The following is a 6000-nucleotide window of genomic DNA, read 5'->3' on the forward strand; positions in this document are numbered from 1 at the left end:
ACGCTGGTTTTGGCCGCCCGCTGGTATTTGGAGTCAGTGATTAAAGGGTCTAACGCTCACTTTTCAGCCGCGACTTTTCCATACCGCAGATCCCCCTACGCCATTTGCGTAGCCTATATTTTCAATGGGATCTTTCTAACGCTGGTATTTAGAGTCGTTTCTGAAGTGAGCGTTAGAGCTCTAACGACAAGATTCCAGCCGCCTGAAAATAGCAGGAGTTAAGAGCTTTCTGGCTAACGTCGGTTCATAAAGCTCTTAACTACTGTACCCTAAAGTACACTAACACCCATAAACTACCTATGTACCCCTAAACCGAGCTCCCCCCACATCGCCGCCACTCGATTAAAATTTTTAACCCCTAATCTGCCGACCGCCACCTACGTTATACTTATGTACCCCTAATCTGCTGCCCCTAACCCCGCCGACCCCTGTATTACATTTATTAACCCCTAACTTGCCCCCCACAACGTCGCCGCCAGCTACTTAAAATAATTAACCCCTAATCTTCCGACCGCAAATCGCCGCCACCTACGTTATCCCTATGTACCCCTAATCTGCTGCCCTAACATCGCCGACCCCTATATTATATTTATTAACCCCTAATCTGCCCCCCTCAACGTCGCCGACACCTGCCTACACTTATTAACCCCTAATCTGCCGAGCGGACCTGAGCGCTACTATAATAAAGTTATTAACCCCTAATCCGCCTCACTAACCCTATCATAAATAGTATTAACCCCTAATCTGCCCTCCCTAACATCGCCGACACCTAACTTCAATTATTAACCCCTAATCTGCCGACCGGAGCTCACCGCTATTCTAATAAATGTATTAACCCCTAAAGCTAAGTCTAACCCTAACACTAACACCCCCCTAAGTTAAATATAATTTTTATCTAACGAAATTAATTAACTCTTATTAAATAAATTATTCCTATTTAAAGCTAAATACTTACCTGTAAAATACATCCCTAATATAGCTACAATATAAATTATAATTATATTATAGCTATATTAGGATTAATATTTATTTTACAGGCAACTTTGTAATTATTTTAACCAGGTACAATAGCTATTAAATAGTTAAGAACTATTTAATAGTTACCTAGTTAAAATAATAACAAATTTACCTGTAAAATAAATCCTAACCTAAGATATAATTAAATATAACACTACCCTATCAATAAAATAATTAAATAAACTACCTACAATTACCTACAATTAACCTAACACTACACTATCAATAAATTAATTAAACACAATTCCTACAAATAACTACAATGAAATAAACTAGCTAAAGTACAAAAAATAAAAAAGAACTAAGTTACAGAAAATAAAAAAATATTTACAAACATAAGAAAAATATTACAACAATTTTAAACTAATTACACCTACTCTAAGCCCCCTAATAAAATAACAAAGCCCCCCAAAATAAAAAATTCCCTACCCTATTCTAAATTAAAAAAGTTACAAGCTCTTTTACCTTACCAGCCCTGAACAGGGCCCTTTGCGGGGCATGCCCCAAGAAGTTCAGCTCTTTTGCCTGTAAAAAAAAACATACAATACCCCCCCCCAACATTACAACCCACCACCCACATACCCCTAATCTAACCCAAACCCCCCTTAAATAAACCTAACACTAAGCCCCTGAAGATCTTCCTACCTTGTCTTCACCATCCAGGTATCACCGATCCGTCCTGGCTCCAAGATCTTCATCCAACCCAAGCGGGGGTTGGCGATCCATAATCCGGTCCAGAAGAGGCTCCAAAGTCTTCCTCCTATCCGGCAAGAAGAGGACATCTGGACCGGCAAACATCTTCTCCAAGCGGCATCTTCGATCTTCTTCCATCCGGAGCGAAGCGGCAGGATCCTGAAGACCTCCAGCGCGGAACATCCATCCGGACCGACGACTGAACGACGAATGACTGTTCCTTTAAGGGACGTCATCCAAGATGGCGTCCCTCGAATTCCGATTGGCTGATAGGATTCTATCAGCCAATTGGAATTAAGGTAGGAATTTTCTGATTGGCTGATGGAATCAGCCAATCAGAATCTAGTTCAATCCGATTGGCCGATCCAATCAGCCAATCAGATTGAGCTCGCATTCTATTGGCTGATCGGAACAGCCAATAAAATGCGAGCTCAATCTGATTGGCTGATTGGATCAGCCAATCGGATTGAACTTGATTCTGATTGGCTGATTCCATCAGCCAATCAGAAAATTCCTACCTTAATTCCGATTGGCTGATAGAATCCTATCAGCCAATCGGAATTCGAGGGACGCCATCTTGGATGACGTCCCTTAAAGGAACAGTCATTCGTCGTTCAGTCGTCGGTCCGGATGGATGTTCCGCACTGGAGGTCTTCAGGATCCTGCCGCTTCGCTCCGGATGGAAGAAGATCGAAGATGCCGCTTGGAGAAGATGTTTGCCGGTCCGGATGTCCTCTTCTTGCCGGATAGGAGGAAGACTTTGGAGCCTCTTCTGGACCTCTTCAGCACCGGATTATGGATCGCCAACCCCCGCTTGGGTTGGATGAAGATCTTGGAGCCAGGACGGATCGGTGATACCTGGATGGTGAAGACAAGGTAGGAAGATCTTCAGGGGCTTAGTGTTAGGTTTATTTAAGGGGGGTTTGGGTTAGATTAGGGGTATGTGGGTGGTGGGTTGTAATGTTGGGGGGGGGGTATTGTATGTTTTTTTTTACAGGCAAAAGAGCTGAACTTCTTGGGGCATGCCCCGCAAAGGGCCCTGTTCAGGGCTGGTAAGGTAAAAGAGCTTGTAACTTTTTTAATTTAGAATAGGGTAGGGAATTTTTTATTTTGGGGGGCTTTGTTATTTTATTAGGGGGCTTAGAGTAGGTGTAATTAGTTTAAAATTGTTGTAATATTTTTCTTATGTTTGTAAATATTTTTTTATTTTCTGTAACTTAGTTCTTTTTTATTTTTTGTACTTTAGCTAGTTTATTTCATTGTAGTTATTTGTAGGAATATTGTTTAATTAATTTATTGATAGTGTAGTGTTAGGTTAATTGTAGGTAATTGTAGGTAGTTTATTTAATTATTTTATTGATAGGGTAGTGTTATGTTTAATTATATCTTAGGTTAGGATTTATTTTACAGGTAAATTTGTTATTATTTTAACTAGGTAACTATTAAATAGTTCTTAACTATTTAATAGCTATTGTACCTGGTTAAAATAAATACAAAGTTACCTGTAAAATAAATATTAATCCTAAAATAGCTATAATATAATTATAATTTATATTGTAGCTATATTAGGATTTATTTTACAGGTAAGTATTTAGCTTTAAATAGGAATAATTTATTTAATAAGAGTTAATTAATTTCGTTAGATAAAAATTATATTTAACTTAGGGGGGTGTTAGTGTTAGGGTTAGACTTAGCTTTAGGGGTTAATACATTTATTAGAATAGCGGTGAGCTCCGGTCGGCAGATTAGGGGTTAATAATTGAAGTTAGGTGTCGGCGATGTTAGGGAGGGCAGATTAGAGGTTAATACTATTTATGATAGGGTTAGTGAGGCGGATTAGGGGTTAATAACTTTATTATAGTAGCGCTCAGGTCCGCTCGGCAGATTAGGGGTTAATAAGTGTAGGCAGGTGTCGGCGACGTTGAGGGGGGCAGATTAGGGGTTAATAAATATAATATAGGGGTCGGCGATGTTAGGGCAGCAGATTAGGGGTACATAGGGATAACGTAGGTGGCGGCGATTTGCGGTCGGAAGATTAGGGGTTAATTATTTTAAGTAGCTGGCGGCGACGTTGTGGGGGGCAAGTTAGGGGTTAATAAATATAATATAGGGGTCGGCGGTGTTAGGGGTAGCAGATTAGGGGTACATAGGGATAACGTAGGTGGCGGCGGTTTACGGAGCGGCAGATTAGGGGTTTAAAAAAATATGCAGGGGTCAGCGATAGCGGGGGTGGCAGAATAGGGGTTAATAAGTGTAAGGTTAGGGGTGTTTAGACTCGGGGTACATGTTAGGGTGTTAGGTGCAGACGTAGGAAGTGTTTCCCCATAGAAAACAATGGGGCTGCGTTAGGAGCTGAACGCTGCTTTTTTACAGGTGTTAGGTTTTTTTTCAGCTCAAACAGCCCCATTGTTTCCTATGGGGGAATCGTGCACGAGCACGTTTTTGAGGCCGGCCGCGTCCGTAAGCAACTCTGGTATCGAGAGTTGCATTTGCGGTACAAATGCTCTACGCTCCTTTTTTGGAGCCTAACGCAGCATTTGTTTGAACTCTCGATACCAGAGTTAATTTTATGGTGCGGCCAGAAAAAAGCCCGCGGAGCGTTAACAGCCCTTTTACCGCCGAACTCCAAATCTAGGCCATAGTATCCCTGAACATTTTCAGATCCATCATCATATGAATCCCAACAGTTTGAACATAAAAATCATAGATTGGATTCCCAACAACAAATATTCCAACAGGCTACTCACATTAAGACGCAGAGAATCATACTGTATTTATACACTAGGTTCTATGCATCCTCAAGGTGTCAACAAGGAACAGGATTTACAAGCTTTCATGTAACTAGTGAGGGCACTATTGTACTCTTTTACACCCACACATTGTTCTAGCTAGGGGGGCCTTTATTTTGCACTATTCCTCTGCGATCTTTCGCTAAGAATTATAATTCCACTAATAGATTTATCATGCTTAACGTTAGCTTACTGCCAGCATAAGAGTAATGCCATAGTTATATGATAGCGTGTTTTATACCATATTTAGCATATCTGCCTCATGATTATAGATTTTGCTGAAAAACCTTAGGGTTTTAGATCAGGTTTATGTCTATTTTTAATATTTTTAATATATTTTTAATATTTTTCATTTAAACATCCCTTTAGGATGGAACTACCAACTCAGGTTTAGATGTTATCTCTATTTTTATTAACATATAGATGTATTTTCTCTGTATAGTTCTTAAATTCCAGTAGGTTTGTAACTCCACTAATGTATTTATTGGTAATACTCCTTTTTTTGTTTGTATTTGTTAAAGGGACACTGAACCCAAATTTTTTCTTTCATGATTCAGATAGAGCATGCAATTTTAAGCAACTTTCTAATTTACACCTATTATCAATTTCTCTTCATTCTCTTGCTTTCTTTATTTGAAAAGGAAGGCATCTACGCTATTTTTTTGGTTCAGAACCATGGAAAGCACTTGTTTATTGGTGGGTGAATTTATCCACCAATCAGCAAGAACAACACAGTGTGTTCACCAAAAATGGGCCGGCATCTAAACCTACATTCTTGCATTTCAAATAAAGATACCAAGAGAATGAAGACAATTTGATAATAGGAGTCAATTAGAAAGTTGCTTAAAATTGCATGCTCTTTCTGAATCACAAAAGAAAAAAAAATGGGTTCAGTGTCCCTTTAAGCTATATAGTATTTACATTGCATCGGCATCATCGGTCATGCTTTCAAACATTTGAAATATTTCTAACATTAATTTATTTTAACATTAATTCATTTCACTTGCCTTGTAATTTGTTACATTGTATACCTTTTGGTTGTTATTTTATTATTGTTGTTATGTTACATTTGTATCACATTGATATATATACGCATCTATGGGCGCTTTTCTAAGACTTTTCATTGGCCAGTTTTAAACAGGAAGTCGACACCTTGGCCCTCTCATAAGCCGGTTAGGAGCTTTTGTGCCAGATACCTGTGAATCATTCTCTTGAAAAAGTCTGATCGGTTTCAGACGAAACGCGCGTAGAGAACTACCACGCTGTGCCTCTGCACTATCACATTGGGCTCCACACAGACTGGTCGCGGCTTAACCTTCAGACTTGGTATTTAATCGACTGAGGTGGTGGACACGCTGAGAACCGGTGAACTTTGGAAACCACTAATCTGGGGTGACATATATAAATGCAGTTACACTGACGTGCCTTTTATCATTTAAAATCCTGTAAGTTGCCATTTAGCTGTGTGTGCGCTTACCCATTAAATGTTTTACACTTGAGT

Source organism: Bombina bombina, chromosome 7, assembly GCF_027579735.1.
Source record: "Bombina bombina isolate aBomBom1 chromosome 7, aBomBom1.pri, whole genome shotgun sequence".
NCBI lineage: Eukaryota > Metazoa > Chordata > Amphibia > Anura > Bombinatoridae > Bombina > Bombina bombina.